This window comes from Pongo pygmaeus, chromosome 1 (genome assembly GCF_028885625.2).
Source record: "Pongo pygmaeus isolate AG05252 chromosome 1, NHGRI_mPonPyg2-v2.0_pri, whole genome shotgun sequence".
In the NCBI taxonomy this organism is placed as follows: domain Eukaryota; kingdom Metazoa; phylum Chordata; class Mammalia; order Primates; family Hominidae; genus Pongo; species Pongo pygmaeus.
Genome location: NC_072373.2, coordinates 149,489,552 through 149,508,102, shown reverse-complemented (window position 1 = coordinate 149,508,102; position 18,551 = coordinate 149,489,552). Strand labels below are relative to the sequence as shown.

The 18,551-nt window shown below is 36.6% G+C and overlaps 1 long non-coding RNA gene across 1 annotated transcript in view; it reads left to right on the top strand.

Annotated features, from left to right (window-relative positions):
- LOC129045039 (uncharacterized) overlaps positions 1-18,551 on the top strand; it is a 106,225-nt gene that overhangs the window by 61,240 nt on the left and 26,434 nt on the right. The window contains exon 2 of the long non-coding RNA XR_008504879.2: positions 9,321-9,546. This is a non-coding gene — a long non-coding RNA (uncharacterized LOC129045039). The remainder of the gene's footprint in view (positions 1-9,320; positions 9,547-18,551) is intronic.

Below are 18,551 nucleotides of genomic sequence, written 5' to 3'. Positions count from 1 at the left end.
AGTGGAACGTGAAGTTTCCTGGACAGAACTCAGAAAACGGGGCAAACCAGTTTTGTAGACATGAGCACAGAAGCTGTGGGAGACGTGCAACTGGAAATTCCTGATTGCTTTCCCAGTGGGGAGGCTGGTAGCCTAAAGCAAGGTCTCAGCCCTGCTCACTGGCTGCCTTGAAGTAAACTCTGTGCTGCTGGGGAGTGACGGGGGTGGGGGCAGGGGCGTGGGGGGAGGTGGGCATGATGAGAGTGAGACCAGTCTTTACAGCTGCATGGGAGCTGGGTGAGGCCTGGCTTTTGCCCATTTCCCTAGTGACATGCATGATGCAGCAGAGGCAGCCATAATCCCCCTGGGAAGATAACTCAATTGACCTGAGAATGGCACCCCTATATCCCACAGGAGCCATGGCAAGCCCCACCCAAGAAGAGTCTGAGCTCAGACACACTTAAGCCTGCCCCGACCTGATGGTCCTTCTCTACCAGCCCTGGTAGCTAAAGACAAAGGAAACAATCTCTTGGAAGCTCTATGGCCCTGCCTGCCACCTGAGAAACTGAAGATCTTCCCAGATCTTCCCTCTGACATAGTCTACCCAAATGAAAAGGAACCAGAAAAGCAATTCTGGTAATATAACAAAACAACATTCTGTCATTCTTTAATACCCCAAAACATACTAGCTCACCAGCAATGCATTGAACCAGGAAGAAATCTCTGAATTCCCAGAAAAAGAATTCAGAAGGTCAATTATTAAGCTACTTAAGGAAGCACCAGAGAAAGGTGAATATGAACTTAAATAATTTTTTTAAATGTTACAGGGTATGGATGGAAAATTCCTCAGAGAAATAGCATAAATAAAAAACAATCACAACTTCTGGAAATAAAAGACACACTTAGAGAAACACAAAATACACTGGAAAGTTTCAGCAATAGAATTAAATGAGTAGAAGAAAGTAATTCAGAGCCTGAAAACAGAGCTTTTGAATTAACCCAATCCAACAAAGACAAAGAAAAAAGAACAACAAAAAAATGAACAAAGCCTCCAAGAAGTCTGGAATTATGTTAAATGACCAAACTCTAAGAATCACTGGTGTTCCCAAGGAAGAAGATAAATCCAACACTTTGGAAAACATATTTGAGGGAATTATTGAGGAAAACTTCCCTGGCCTTGCTAGAGATCTGGACATCCAAATACAAGAAGTTCAAATAACTCCTGGGAAATTCATCACAGAACTATCATTGCCTATGCACACAGTCATCAGGTTATCTAAAGTCAAGATGAAGGGAAGAATCTTAAAAGCTACGAAACAAAAGCATTACATAACCTACAAAAAATTTATCAGATTAGGTTTAGTAGATTTCTCGGCAGAAACCCTACAAGCTAGAAGGGATAGGGGTTCTATCTTTAGCCTCATTAAAACAAAACAATTATCAGCCAAGAATTTTGTATTCAGCAAAACTAAGCTTCATAAATGAAGGAAAGTACAGTCTTTTTCAGACAAACAAATGCTGACAGAATTTGCCACCACTAAGCCAGCACTAAAAGAACTGCTAAAAGGACCTCTAAATCTAGAAACAAATCCTCGAAATACACCAAAATAAAAGCTTCTTAAAGCACAAATCTCACAGGACCTATAAAACCAATACACAATGGAAAAAAAAACAAGGTATTCAGACAACAAATAGCACAATGAACAGAATAGTACCTCACATCTTAATACTAACACTGAATGTGAATAGCCTAAATTCTCCACTTAAAAAATACAGAATGGCAAAATTGATAAGAATTCGCCAACCAAGTATCTGTTGTCTTCAAGAGACTCACCTGACACATAAGGAGTCACATAAACTAAAGGTAAAGGGGTGGAAAAAGATATTCCATGCAAATGAACATCAAAAGCAAGCAGGAATAGCTCTTCCTATATTAGACAAAACAAACTTTAAAGCAGCAACAGTTAAAAAAGATAAAGAGGGACATTATAAAATGATAAAAGAACTTGTTCAACAGGAAAATATCACAATCCTAAATATGTATGCACCTAACACTGGAGCTTCCAAATTTATAAAACAATTACTACTAGACCTAAGAAATGAGATAGACAGCAACAAAATAATAATGGGGGATTTCAGTTCTCCACTGACAGCACTAGACAGGTCATCAAGACAGAAAGTCAACAGAGAAACAATGAACTATACCCTAGAACAAATGGACTTAACACAAATTTACAGAACATTCTACACAATTACAGAATATACATTCTGTTCATTAGCACATGGAACATTCTCCAAGGTAGACTGTATGAAAGACCACAGAACAAGTCTTAATAAATTTAAGAAAATAAAAATTATATCAGGTACTATCTCAGACCACATTGGAATAAAATTGGAAATCATCTCCATAAGGAAACCTCAAAACCATGCAAATACATGAAAGTAAAATAACCTGCTCCTGAATAATTGTTGGGCCAACAATTAGATCAAGATTGAAATTAAAAAATGCTTTGAACTGAAAGATAATAATACTGACACTGGGATACAGCAAAGGTGGTGCTAATAGGAAAGTTGACAGACTTAAATGCCTATATCAAAAAACCTGAAAGAGAACAAAGATACAAACTAATGTCACACCTCAAGGAACTAGAGAAATAAGAAGAAACCTAACTCAAACCCAGTAGAAAAAAAAGAAATAACAAAGATTAGAGCAGAACTAAATGAAATTGAAACAAACAAACAAAACAATACAAAATATAAATGAAACAAAAAGCTGGGACTTTGAAAAGGTAAGTAAAATTGATACACCATTAGTGAGATTAACTAAGAAGAGGGAAAATATCCAAATAAAGTCAATTATAAATGAAATGGGAGATATCACAACTGATACCACAGAAATACAAAAGATTATTCAAGTTATTCAAGGCCAGTACGAACACCTTTACATGCACAAACTAGAAAACCTAGAGGAGATAAATAAATTCCTATATATATATACAACCTTCCTAAATTAAAGCAGAAAGAAATAGAACCTCTGAACAAAGCCCGGTGTCATGGCTCACACCTGTAATCCCAGCATTTTGAGAAGCAGAGGTGGGAGGATCACTAGATTTCAGGAGTTTGAGACCAGCCTGTGCAACATGGTGAAACCCCATCTCTACTAAAAATTCAAAAATTAGCTGTGCATGGTGGTGCATGCCTGCAGTCCCAGCCACTCAGGAGGCTGAGGCAGGAGGGTCACTTGAACCCAGGGAGCAGAGGTTGCAGTGAGCAGAGATCACACTATTAAACTCCAGCCTGGGCTTCACAGTGAGACTCCAAAAAAAAAAAAAAAAAAAAAAAAGGAAAGGAAAGAAAAGAAACTCTGAATAGTGCAATAACAAGCAGTGAGATTGAAATGGTGACTAAAACATTGTCAACAACAAAAAAAGCCCAGGACCAGATGGATTCACAGCTGAATTCTTTCAGACATTCAAAGAATTGGTACCTATCCTATTGACACTATTCCAAAAGACAGAGGAAGAGGGAATACGCCCTAAATTATTCTATGAAGCCAGTATCACCCTAATACCAAAACCAGGAAAGCACATAACAACAACAACAACAAAAGAATACTGCAGACCAAGATCCCTGATGAACATAGACGCAAAAATCCTCAACAAAATACTAGCTAACTAAATCCAACAGTGTATCAAAAAGATAATCCACCATGATCGAGTGGGTTTCATACCAGGGATGCAGGGATGGTTTAATATACGCAAGTCAATAAATGTGATATGCCACATAAACAGAATTAAAAACAAAAATTACATGTTCATCTCAACAGCCACAGAAAAAGCATTTGATAAAATTCAGTATCCCTTTATGATTAAAACTCTCTGCAAAATCAGCATAGAAGGGGCATATCTTTATAAAAGCTATCCATGAAAAACCTGCATCCAACGTTATACTGAATGGGAAAAAGATGAAAGCATTCTCCATGAGAACTGCACCAAGACAAGGATGCCCACTTTCACCACTTCTATTCAATATACTACTAGAAGTCCTAGCCAGAGCAATCAGACAAGAGAAAGAATAAATTGCACCCGAATTGGTAAAGAGGAAGTCAAACTGTCGCTGTTTGCTGAAGATACGACTACATATCTAGAAAACTCTAAAGACTCATCAAAAAAGCTTCTAGAACCGATGAATAAACTCAGCAAAGTTTCAGGATACAAAATTCATGTACACAAATGAGTAGCACTGCCTTGCACCAACAATGACCAAGCTGACAATCAAATCAAGAACTCAGACCCTTTAACAATAGCTCCAATAAAATAAAATACTTAGGAATATATCTAACCAAGGAGGTGAAAGAACTCCACAAGGAAAACTGCAAAACACTGCTGAAGGAAATCATACAAGACACAAACAAATGGAAACACATCCCATGCTCATGGATGGGTAGAATCAATATTGTGAAAATGAAAATACTTCCAAAAGCAATCTACAAATTCAATGCAATTATCATCAAAATACCACCATCATTTTTCACAGAATTAGAAAAAATTATCCTACAATTCATGTGGAACCAAAAGAGAACCCACATAGCCAAAGCAAGACTAAGCAAAAAGAGCAAATCTGGAAGCATCACATTACCTGACTTCAAACTATACTATAAGGTCATAATCACCCAAATAGCATAGTACTGATATAAAAATAGGCACATAGACCAATGGAACAGGATACAGAACCCTTAAATAAAGCCAACTTTATTTACTGCCAACTGACCTTCAACAAAGCAAACAAAAACATTAAGTGGGGAAAGGACACCCTATTCAACAAATGGTACTGGGATAATTGGCAAGCCACACGTTGAAAAATAAAACTGGATCTTCATCTCTCACCTTATATAAAAATCAACTCAAGATTGATAAAAGACTGAAGTCTAAGACCTAAAACCATAAAAATTCTATAAGATAATATCGGAAAAAACTTTTGTAGTCATTGGCTTAGGTAAAGACTTCATGACCAGGAACCTAAAAGCAAATGCAACAAAAACAAAGATAAATAGAAGGGACTTAATTAAACTAAAAGGCTTCTGCACAGCAAAAGAAACACAGCAGAGTAAACAGACAACCCACAGAATAGGAGAAAATCTTCACAATCTATACATCCAACAAAGGACAAATATCCAGAATCTACAACAAACTCAAACAAATCAGCAAGAAAAAATACAAACAATCCCATAAAAAAGTGGGCTAAGGACATGAATAGACAATTCTCAAAGAAGATACACAAACAGCCAACAAACACATGGAAAAATGCTCAACATCACTAATAATCAGGGAAATGCAAATCAAAACCACAATGTGACACCACCTTACTGCTCCAAGAATGGCCATAATCAAAAAATCAGAAATAATAGATGTTGTTGTGGACGTGGTGAAAAGAGGATACTTCTACACTGCTGGTGGGAATGTAAACTAGTTCAACCACTGTGGAAAACAGCATGGAGATTCCTTAAAGAAATAAAAGTAGATCTACCATTTGATTAGCAGTAGCAATTCTAATACTGGGTATCTACCCAGAGGAAAAGAAGTCATTATACAAAAAAGATGTTAGGTTGGTGCAAAAGTAATTATGGTTTTGGCCACTACTTTTAATGGCAAAAACCACAATTACTTTTGCACCACCCTAATACTTGCACACGCATGTTTATAGCAGCACAATTTGCAGTTGCAAAAATATGGAACCAGCCCAAATACCTATCAATCAATGAGTGGATAAAGAATATGTGATACACACACACACACACACACACACACACACACACACCGTGGAATACTATTCAGTCATAAAAAGGAATGAAATAGTGGTATTCACATACGGATAGTTGGAGACCATTATTCTAAGTGAAGTAACTCGGGAATGGAAAACCAAACACCATATGTTCTCATTCATAAATGGGAGCTAAGCTATGGGTATTATTATACTGTATAAGAATAATACAATAGACTTTGGGGACTTGAGGGAAAGGGTGGGAGTGGGGTGAAGGATAAAAGACTACACTGCTCAGGTGATGGGTGCACCAAAATCTCAGCAATCACCAGTGAAGAACTTATTCATGTAACCAAACACCACCTGTTCCCCCAAAACCTACTGAAATTAAAAAAGACTTAAGATAAAAACTAAATAAAAATCAACTTCCAATAAATAAATAAATGTGATACATCATATTAAGAGAATGAAGGATAAATATCACATGGTCATTCCAATAGATGCAGAAAAGTTGTTTGACAAGATTCAATGCCCATTATGATAAAAACACTCAACGAGGTAGAAATAAAAGGAAACTACTTCAACCTAATAAAGTCTATGAAAAATTCATAGCTAGTGTCAAAAGTGAAAAACCAAAAGCTTTTCTTCTAAGACCAGAAACAAAGCAAAAATGTCTACTCTAGCAACTTCTATTCAACATAGTACTGAAAGTCCGGGCCAGAGCAATAGTAAATAAAAGAAAATAAAAGACATACAAATCAGAAAGGAAAAAATAAAATAATATGCTTACCCATGATATAATATTATGCATAGAACCCCTAATGATTTCATTAAAATTAACCTGTTAGAACTAATAAGTAAATTCAGTAAAATTGTCATATACAAAATCAACTCACAAAAAAGTTTTGTTTGTATACACTTGCAACTATCTGAAAAGAAAATTGAGAAAACTATCCCATTCACAATAATATAAAACACTTAGGGATAAAAATAGGGAGATGAAAGAGTTGAAAACAACAAAACACTGTATAAAAAAACAAGACACAGATAAATGCAAAGGTGTCCCATGTTCATATCACTGTTTTATAGAAATATTAAAAATTTCTAAACTTTATATAGAACACAAAGAACTCTGAATAGACAAAACGATCTTGAGAAAGAACAAAAAAGCTGAATCATTCACACTTCCTGATTTCCAAATATGTCAGAAAGCTACAGTAATCAAAACAGTATGGTACTGGCATAAAGGCAAGCATATAGACCAATGGAGCAGAAGAAAGTCCAAAAATAAACCCATGCATAAATGGTCAATTGATCTTCAAAAGGTTTGCCAAAAATACACACTAGGAAAAGGATTGTCTCTTCAAAAACTTGTGTTGAAAAACTGGATGTACAAATGAAAAGAAATTAAATAGAATTATTATCTTACACTATATTAAAAATTAACTCAAAATGAATTAAATACTCAAACCTAATACCTGAAACTGTAGAACTAAAAGAAAATATATGGGAAAAGTTTCACTTGATTGTTCTTGGCAATGATTTCCTGAATATGACACCAAAAGTAAAGGCAACACAATTAAATATAAACAAGTGCAACTATATCTAACTAAAAATCTTCTTTATGTACAGCAAGGAAAACAATCATGAGAGTTAAAAGGCAACCTACAGAATGGGAAAAATATTTGCAGACCACATATCTGATAAAGGATTAATATCCAAAATATATAAGAAACCCTTACAACTCAATAGCAAAAACAAATAACCAAATTAACAAATGAACATAGAACTTCAAAAGGGTTTTCTTCAAAGACAACATACAAATGGGCAGGCCGGGTGTAGTGGCTCACACAAAGTTTGTAATCTCAGCACTGTGGGAGGCTGAGGCAGATGGATTACCTGAGGTCAGGTGTTCAAGACCAGCCTGGCCAACATGGTGAAACCCTGTCTCTACTAAAAATACAAAAATTAGCCGGATGTGGTGGTGGACACCTGTAATCCCAGCTACTTGGGAGGCTGAGGCAGGAAATTCACTTGAACCTGGGAGGTGGAGGTTGCAGTGAACCAAGATCATATCATTGCACTCCAGCCTGGGCAACCAGAGTGAAACTCCGTCTCAAAAATAAACAAACAAACAAACGGCCAATAGTTATATAAAAATGATCAACATCACAATGTTAGTCCATTCTTGCATTGCTATAAAGATATACTTGAGGCTGGGTAGTTCATAAAGAAAAGAGGTTTAATTGGGTCATGGTTTTGCAGAGTGTACAGGAAGCATGGCTCTGGCATCTTCTGATGAGGACTCTGGGAGTGTTTACTCATGTGGAAGCTGAAGTGAGAGCTGGAATGTCATATGGCAAGAGAGGTACCACGATATAGATAAGTGGGAGGTCCGAAACTCTTTTAAACAATCAGATTGTGTATGAACTAACTGAGCAAGAACTCACTTATCACCCAGGGGATGGTGCTAAACCATTCGTAAAATATCTGCCCCCATGATCCAAGCACCTTCCACTAGGCCCCATATCCAACATCGAAAATCACATTTCAGCATGAGATTTGGAAGGGATGAACATTCAAACCATATCAATCACTAATAAACAAGGAAATGGAAATTAAAACCGCAATGAGATATCATCTCACACCTGTTATGGTGGTCATTACCAAAAACAAAAAAGGAAATATACAATGTTGGCAAGACTGTGAAGAAAAGTGAAACCTGTGTCCTCTTGGTAGAAATTAAAATGGTGCAGCCATTATGGAAAACAGTATGGAGGTTCCTCCAACAATTAAAAGTAGAACCACCATATTGTTCCAGCAACCCCACGTCTAGGTATTTATCATAAAAAAAAAATGAAATCAGTGTCTCAAAAAGGTATTTGCAGTCTCATGTTCATTGCACTATTATTCACAATTGCTAAGATATGGAAACAACATAAATGTCCATTGAGAGATGAATGAATAAAATTTGATACATACATAAAATGTAATATTTTCAGTCTTAGAAGATAAATAAATACTATCATATATGACAACATGGATGAACCTTGGGAACATTATGCTACGTGAAATAGGCAAGTCACAGAAGGACAAATTCTATATGATTTCACTTATATTTGAGGTGTCTAAAGTAGTCAAACTCATAGAAGCAGAAAATAAATTGCAGTTTCCAGGGCCTAGGGAGAGAAGGCAATGGAGTGTTGGTGTTTTATAGATACAAAGTTTCAGTTATGCAAAGTAAAAGAAAGTCATAGATACCTGCTGTGCAACATTGTGCTTACAGTTAATATTGTATTCTACACTTAAAAGCTTGTTAAGAGAGGAGATTTCACCTTATGCATTGTGATAGTTAATTTTAGGTGTCAACTTGATTGGATTAAGAAACATCTAGATAGATAGCTGGTAAAGCATTACTTTCCGGTGTGTCTGTGAGAGTATTTCTGGAAGAGAATAGCATGTGAGTCGGCAGACTCAGTAGAGAAGATTCACCATCAATGTAGATGGACACCACTCAATTGACCGGGGGCCTGGATGAAACAAGACAAATTCATGGCAAATTATCTTTCTTTCTCTTACAGTTAGGATGTCCTTCTCCTGCCCTTGGACATCAGAACTCCAGATTCTCTGGCTCTTGAACTTTGGGACTTGGAGGAGCATCCTCATTTCCTTCCCTGGGTTCTTTGGCTTTTGGCCGCAGACTGAGAACTACACCATCAGCTGCCTGGTTCTGGTGCTTTTAGACTTGGACTGAGTTCTCCAGTTTGCAGACACCCTATCATGGGCCTTCTCAGACTCCATAATTGTGTAAGCCAATTCCTCTAATAAATCTACTATCTTTCTCTCTCTCTATCTGTCTATCTACCTACCTATCTATCTATCTATCTATCTATCTATCTATCTATCTATCTATCTACCTATCTATCGGTTCTGTCTCTCTAGAGAGCCCTGACAAATATATTTGTTTTTCACCACAATAAAAAATTAACAAACATAAAGTTATTATTATATAGTTATGAGAGTCAGAAGTCTGTAATAGGGTTCACTGAATTAAAATCAACACATCAGCAGAACTGTGTTCCATCTGGAAGCTCTTGGGCAGGACCTGTTTTCTTATCTTTTTCAGTTTCTAGAGGGCACCTGCATTACATGGTTTGTGGCCCCTTTCTCCATCTTCAACTCAAACATCCTTAGATCTCTCTCTTTCTCTGACTCTCTTGCTTCCCTGTTAGATCCGTTGTGATCACATCGGATCTACACAGACATAATTTGCTCATCTCAAAATCCTTAATATCTTCATAGTCTCTACTGCATGCAAGATAACATATTAAAAGGCTTCAAGGATTAAGAGATAAAGAGCTTTGGGGAGAGGGCATTATTTGGTTTACCTTAGTCTACTCTCTAACCTTCAAAGAATCTGTTCATCAGAATATTAATATTAATACTTTAATCCCACCCCAACATACCCAATGTCTCAAAATGTTACAACATCAACTAGAAGTCCATGATTTCACGTAAATCAGCTAAAAAGAACTTATCAATTTGAAATAATCAAAAGGATCAGAATCCAGTTTTAAAGAGTTTATTCAAGCAAAAGTTTGGGAATGGACAATCCAGGAGACACAGACTCCAGAAAAAATGGTTCAGTGTCCTGATGTTAAAAGTTAAGTTCTTGCTTATATAGGCAGAAAAAATAATAATGATAAGATTGCAACATTTTCTATATAAGGCTAGTTTATGTGTTACAACAAGTTATTTAGATACAGCTTATTTTCTCTTTCATACAGCTTGTTTTCTTTTCTTTACAGCTAGTTTTCATTTCCTTTCTGATTTAAAAGATTGTATTTAACATTCCATTATAAGGCAATATAATAGCCATGATGTCATTGTGTGAAAAAGGTAAGACGGAATTTAATCTATAATAAAGATCAACAATGAAGTGTGAAGGGGTCTTCCCTGGTGCCCTTTAGTTATTTACATTTTATAAAACAAAGTAAGCAAGGAAGAAGGCTAATCTATAACAGATAAACAAAGTTTACAGCTACCTACATTAGTGCTGCCTAGGTTACAGGTGGCTGTCATGTAACCCAAGCACCATAATCACATTCCTTTAAGGCTCAAAATAATTTAGAGTTCCAACAGCTTGGGTTATGAATTACTTATTTTTACAACCCACGTTTCATCATATAAATTAGGTGTTGTGAGTATTCGAATGAATCCATCCACGGGAAATTTTTCTTTACCTGTGGACCTGTTAACCTGAAGAAACAAGTTATCTTTTCCCCAAAATACAATAATGAGATCAGCATAAAATCACAGTTGTAAACATTCATTCAAAAGGGGAGAAAATTGAAGGAAAAGTAATTCACTGGTTCCAAACAATTTTAAAATCTAGTCAGGCATCAGGTTTCAAGGCCAGGGGAAAAATCTTTTGTGGCTTGTGGCTCTATCCTCTGAGATTGCATTAAATCTACAGATTAACAAAGTAAAATTTGACACGACATCTTTACTGTATTTACTTCTTTATTTTCTTTCAATAATTTTCAGTTTTCCAGGTAGAGGCCTTGCACGTATTTTGTTAGATTTATTTCTTGGTGTGTGGTGGGTTTTAAATTCACTTATAAGTAATATATTTTAACATTTTTATTTTCTAGGTATTACAGTTACAGAAATAAACAATTTTGCTTCCATAGTGACCAGTGTGCTTAATAAACTTACTTAACAAATCTAGTAGTTTTTCTGTAGATATTTTTACGTTTTCTTTTTCTTTTTTTATTATTATTATACTTTAAGTTTTAGGGTACATGTGCACAATGTGCAGGTTAGTTACATATGTATACATGTGCCATGCTGGTGTGCTGCACCCATTAACTCGTCATTTAGCATTAGGTATATCTCCTAATGCTATCCCTACCCCCTCCCCCCACCCCACAACAGTCCCCGGAGTGTGATGTTCCCCTTCCTGTGCCCATGTGTTCTCATTGTTCAATTCCCACCTATGAGTGAGAACATGCGGTGTTTGGTTTTTTGTTCTTGCGATAGTTTACTGAGAATGATGATTTCCAATTTCATCCATGTCCCTACAAAGGACATGAACTCATCATTTTTTATGGCTGCATAGTATTCCATGGTGTATATGTGCCACATTTTCTTAATCCAGTCTATCATTGTTGGACATTTGGGATGGTTCCAAGTCTTTGCTATTGTGAATAGTGCCACAATAAACATACGTGTGCATGTGTCTTTATAGCAGCATGATTTATAGTCCTTTGGGTATATACCCAGTAATGGGATGGCTGGGTCAAATGGTATTTCTAGTTCTAGATCCCTGAGGAATCGCCACACTGACTTCCACAATGGTTGAACTAGTTTACAGTCCCACCAACAGTGTAAAAGTGTTCCTATTTCTCCACATCCTCTCCAGCACCTGTTGTTTCCTGACTTTTTAATGATCGCCATTCTAACTGGTGTGAGATGGTATCTCATTGTGGTTTTGATTTGCATTTCTCTGATGGCCAGTGATGATAAGCATTTTTTTTGTGTCTTTTTGCTGCATAAATGTCTTCTTTTGAGAAGTGTCTGTTCATATCCTTTGCCCACTTTTTGATGGGGTTGTTTGTTTTTTTCTTGTAAATTTGTTTGGGTTTGTTGTAGATTCTGGATATTAGCACTTTGTCAGATGAGTAGGTTGTGAAAATTTTCTCCCATTTTGTAGGTTGCCTGTTCACTCTGATGGTAGTTTCTTTTGCTGTGCAGAAGCTCTTTAGTTTAATTAGATCCCATTTGTCAATTTTGGCTTTTGTTGCCATTGCTTTTGGTGTTTTGGACATGAAGTCCTTGCCCATGCCTATGTCCTGAATGGTAATGCCTAGGTTTTCTTCTAGGGTTTTTCTACATTACTATGGTTTGAATGTCTCTTCCCAAACTCATGTTGAAATGTCATGGTAAGAGTATTAAGAAGTAGGACTTTTATATGATACTCAGGTAATATGGGTACCTCCTTGATGAATAGATTAATGTTATTCGTCATTGAAGGAGTAAGTTCCTTATGAAAGGATGAGTTTGAGCCCCCTCTTGCTCTTCTTCTCTATTGCCCTCTCTTTGCCCTTCCACTCTTTCATCATAAGATGATGCATCAAGAAGGTCTTTACTAGATGATGGCACCTTGATATTGTAATTTCTGTCTTTCAGAACTGTCAGTCAATACATTTCTATTCATTATAAATTAATAAATTCATATTTATTTAATATAATCTATGATATTTTGCTATAACAGCAGAAAATGGGCTAAGACAGTAAAATGGTATCAGAGGAATGAGTGTTGCTATAAAAAGCACCTGAAAATTTGGAAGCATCTTTGGAACTGAGTAGTGGGCAGAGGCTGGAAGAGTTTGGAGGAGCAGTCTAGAGAAAGCCTGATGCCATGAACAAAGAAGTGTTATGGGTGATTTGGTGAAGGCTCAGAAGAAGAGAGGAACTGAAAAGAAAGATGGAACTTCCTACCGATAACTTAAGTGATTATGATCAGAATGCTGATAGAAATATAGATGTTAAAGGCCGTTGTGATGAGGTCTTAGATGAAAATGAGGAATATTTTATTGGACACTGAAGTACAGGCCAACCTTGTTATGAAGTGGCAAAAACTTGACTGAACTGTGTCCATGACCTAGGGCTTTAAGGAAGGCAGAACTTAAGGGCAATGAACAAGCACATCTGGTGGAAAAATTCCTAAGCAAAATATTGAGGAAACCACATAGCTCTTTTGTCTGCATATAGTACAGCAAGAGAATACCAAAATGACTTAAATACAGAATTTATAACTAAAAGGGACACAGAATGTAAACATACAGAACATTCCCAGTCTGGCCATGTAAAGAAATAAAAAAGCATTTTGAGAGAAAATATCAGTGGTGTGGCCTAGTGACTATTGGTTAAAGAGATTAGCATGGCTAGAAGAAACCAGGTGCTATTCATCAAAATAATGAGAGAATAGCCCTGAAGGCATTTCAGAGATCTTCAAGGCTGTGCCTCCCACCACAGGCACAGAATGTTAGAACCTTGAGGGTAGAAAGGGCTCACTACCCAGTGCTGCTTGGAGTCTCTGCTCCCTGCATTTCAGTGCAGCACCTCCAGCCACCCCAGCCATGGCTCAAGCTGGCCCAGGTGCTGCTTATGCTTCTGCACTGGAAGGCACAAGCAATAAGTCTTGGCAGCACCCACATGGTTCTAATTCTGCAGGTGGACAGAATGCTTGGGCTGTGGGGCCATGGCAGCCTTCACCTGAATTTCAAATAATGTATTGAACAGCCTGGGGATCCAGGCAGAAATCTTTCGTAGGGATTGAGCCACCATAGAGAGTGCTCACTAGAGCAAACCTAGTGGAGCCATAAGAGTAGGGCTGTCCCCACAACCCCGTAACTGTAGATATACCAGGGTGTAGCCCCAGCCTAGAAGAGCTGCATGCAGGAGACCCCTACCTATGAGAGCTGCTGCATGGGCTAAGCCCAGTAAAGCCATGGGGGTAAAACTGTCTAAGGCCTGATGGGCCCACCCTCCTTCACCCCAGGGTATCCAGAAGGTGGCACATGGAGCCAAAGATTATTCTGAAGTCTTAAGATTTAATGTTGCTTGTTCTGTTAGCTTTTGTATTTATTTGGGACCTGTTAATCCTTTATTTCCAGTTGTTCCCTTTTTAAATGGGAATGTTCATTCTATGCCTGTCCCAGTGTTGTATTTGTGAAGCAGATAACTTGTTTTGATTTCATAGACTTAGAACTGAAGAATAATTTATTTCAGATGAGTTCTGCCTTGAGACTCATCCCTATAGGATTTAGATGAGACTTTGGGCTTTGGACTTTTGAGTTGGTGCTGGAACAAGTTAAGACTTCTGAGGCTAAAGGAATGAAATTAATTTGTCTTTTATGTGAGAAGAATAAGACTTTTAGGGGGCCAGAGTCAGAATGCTATGATTTGTTGAATGCCTACTCCCAAACTTATGTTAAAGTATAATTGCCATTGTGAAAGTATTAAGAGATAAGACCTTTAAGAGGTGTTTGGGTTATGGAGCCAATGCCCTCATAAATTGATTAATACTGTAATTGTGGAAGTGGGATTATTATAATGGGAGTAGGTTTCTTATGAAAAGATGAGTTTGGCTTCCTCTTACCCTCTTTTTATCCTTTTACTCTTTCTTTTACCATTGGATGATGCAGCAAGAAGGCCCTTGCCAAATGTTGGCATCTTGATATTGGACTTCCTCATCCCCAGAAATGTCGAACAACAAATTTGTGTTCCTTATAAATTATACAGACTTTGATGTTTGTTATAGCATCACAAACTGACTAAGATATATACACACAACCAGATTATCTGTGGAAAATGACAATATTTTCCTTAAAAATCTTTGTTTTTTATTGTATTTTCTTGCATAATTTCACTAGCTAAGACTATGAGTATAGTATTGAGTAGGAGTGGTGATAGCAAGTATCCAGTTTCTAAGGGAAACACATATTAAGAAAGTTATTTGCTGTAGATATATGTAGATATTTTTTACTGATTAATGACTTACATTCTGCTACTAGTTGGCTAAGAATTACTTCCATAAATTTTTTTTAACTTTATCAAATGCTTTATATCTATCAAAATAATCAAGTATTTCTCTTTTATTCCACCAATGTTGTTAATTACACTAATTACATATGAATATTAAACTACTCTTGTATTCTTGGAACAGTCTCCACCTGGTTTTATGTATCTTCATTTTTTAGGTGTTACCAGATCCATTTTGCTAGTATTTTGTTTACAATTTTTCACTAGAGTGACTGGTGTGTAATTTTTTTATTCCGTTTTTTTGTTTGTTTGTTTGTTTGACGGAGTCTCGCTCTGTCGCCCAGGCCGGAGTGCAGTGGAGCAATCTCAGCTCACTGCAAGCTCTGCCCGCTGGGTTCATGCCATTCTCCTGCCTCAGCCTCCAGATTAACTGGGACTACAGGCATCCGCCACCACGCCCGGCTAATTTTTTGTATTTTTAGTAGAGACGAGGTTTCACTATGTTAGCCAGGATGATCTCGATCTCCTGACCTCGTGATCCACCCGCCTTGGCCTCCCAAAGTGCTGGGATTACAGGCATGAGCCACCGTGCCCGGCCAATTTTTTAATTCTTAAAATGCTCTTATGATGGCTTTGTGTCTGTCTCATAATACACATTGAAAAGTTTTTGTTGTTTTTCTGTTACACAGAAAAGTATAGGTAAAGCTGGTCATTTATTTCTTAAATATTTTTAAATAATTTATTAATAAATTTCCCTGGTCCTACGGTCTTCGTGGAAAACTTTTTCAATAAAAACTTCAAAATTTTAATAGGCATTAAACTATTCAGATATGTAATTATTTTTAATTTTGCTAAAATGTATTTTTGAAAAATATATCCATTGTATATAATTTATCAAATTTATAGTTGTAAATTAGTTTATAATATCTTCCGAATACCTAAATATATAAAGTTTTTCATAATATATTTTTGATGTCTATAGAATCTATAGTGATATGCTTCTTTTAACTTCTGGCATTGGAAATTTATGTTTCCTCCCTTTTTTATTATTTAGTCTAGCTTTGGGCTAACCAATTTTATTAATCTTTAAAAAAATCTTTTAGATCTGTTGATTTTCTACATTGCATATTTGGTTTCTATTTTATTCATTTCTCCTATAAGAGTTATAAAATAAACTTGGCTATCTGCTAATTCCTGATTTAATCTTAGACATTGTATATTATAAGGGTATACATCTTTGAGATGATGCCTTGTTCACCACAGCAAGTTGCTTTCTTCTTTATTAGGGTATTTAGGGTAGAAGACTTATTTCCATAATCCAATCAGTGATTGAAGTTTGCTGGACTTGGGCTGCAGATTGTATAAAACTTAGTCGACGTCTACTTTACATTTTTTTCCTAGAGACTGATCCTTTAGGTCTTTGAATTGTGGGCCTTTTGAGTCTCTGGTTTCTTATTTTATTATTATTATTATACTTTAAGTTCTGGGATACATGAGCAGAATGTGCAGGTTTGTTACACAGGTATGCGTGTGCCATGGTGGTTTGCTGCACCCATCAACTCATCATCTAGGTTTTAAGCCCCACATGCATTAGATATTTATTCCTAACGCTATCCCTCCCCTTGCTCTCCACCCCACTGGCATGTGATGTTCCCCTCCTTGTGTCCACATGTTCTCATTGTTCAACTCCCATTTATGAGTGAGAACATTCAGTGTTTGGTTTTCTGTTCCTGTGTTAGCTTGCTGAGAATGATATTTTCCAGCTTCATCCATGTCGCTTCAAAGGACATAAACTCATTATTTTTTATGGCTGCCTAGTATTCCATGATGTATATGTGCCACATTTTCTTTATCCAGTCTATCATTGATGAGCATTTGGGTTGGTTCCAGGTCTTTACTATTGCAAATACTGCTGCACTAAACATATGTGTGCATGTGTCTTTATAGTAGAATGATTTATAATCCTTTGGGTTTATACCCAGTAATAGGATTGCTAGGTCAAATGGTATTTCTGGTTCTAGATCCTTGAGGAATTGCCACACTGTCTTCCACAATGGTTTAATTGGACTAACTTACACTCCCACCAACAGTGTAAAAGCATTCCTATTTCTCCACATCCTCTCCAGTATCTTTTGTTTCCTGACTTTTTAATGATTGTGCGAGATGATGGTATCTCTTTGTGGTTTTGATTTGCTTTCTCTAATGACCAGTGATGATGAGCTTTTTTCGTATGTTTGTTGGCTGCATAAATGTCTTCTTTCGAGAAGTGTCTATTCATATCCTTCGCCCACTTTTTGATTTTTTTTTCTTGTAAATTTGTTTAAGTTTCTTGTAGATTCTGGATATTAGCCCTTTGTCAGATGGATAGATTGCAAAAATTTTCTCCCATTCTATAGGTTTCCTGTTCACTCTGATGATAGTTTATTTTGCTGTGCATAAGCTCTTTAGTTTAATTAGGTCCCATTTGTCAATTTTGGCTTTTGTTGTAATTGCTTTTATGTTTTAGTCATGAAGTCTTTGCCCATGCCTATGTCCTGAATGGTATTGCCTCGGTTTTCTTCTACAGTTTTTAAGGTTTTAGGTCTTACATTTAAGTCTTTAATCCATCCTGAGTTAATTTTTATGTAAGGTGGAAAGAAGAGCTGAATCTTTGGCTTCTTAGTCCCAAATAACTGTAGAATATTAAGTTTTATTTTTTTCAGAGGCATTATGTCTAGCTCAGCTCTTTATAATTCCTCCTCATGTATCTTCAAACTTTGGAGATGTATTGATAAGGAGATAAGTCATATGATTTAAGCCATTTCAAGGTCACTCCAGCTTTGTGTGAATGCCAAAGTCATTATTTGTTTATCTGTCTCCAAAAAGGCCTTGATTAGAGCCAAGCCTGGATATTTACCCCTAGTTGCACCAGATGTTGTAAGTGTCTTAGTAAAAAGTGGTTACAGATCTTAGTTGAAATTCTTCACTTTCACCAGGGCTTTAATTATTTGCCTGTTTTATTTAGAAGGCTATTGCTTCAGGGTGAGTATTTGTTTCTTAATAGCATGAAACTTTGGAACATATTTTTCTCACTTTTGAACATTTCAACCTGACTCTTTAGCCTCTTCAATCTCAGATTTCAGCAAATGTGCTAAGGGGAAAATTAGCCAGGTGCCCAAAGCCCTCTCAGCTTTCCAAACTTGTTCTACCAGCCTTGTAGGACTGTGTATTAGTCTGTTCTCACACTGCTATAAATAAATACCTGAAACTGGGTACTTTATAAA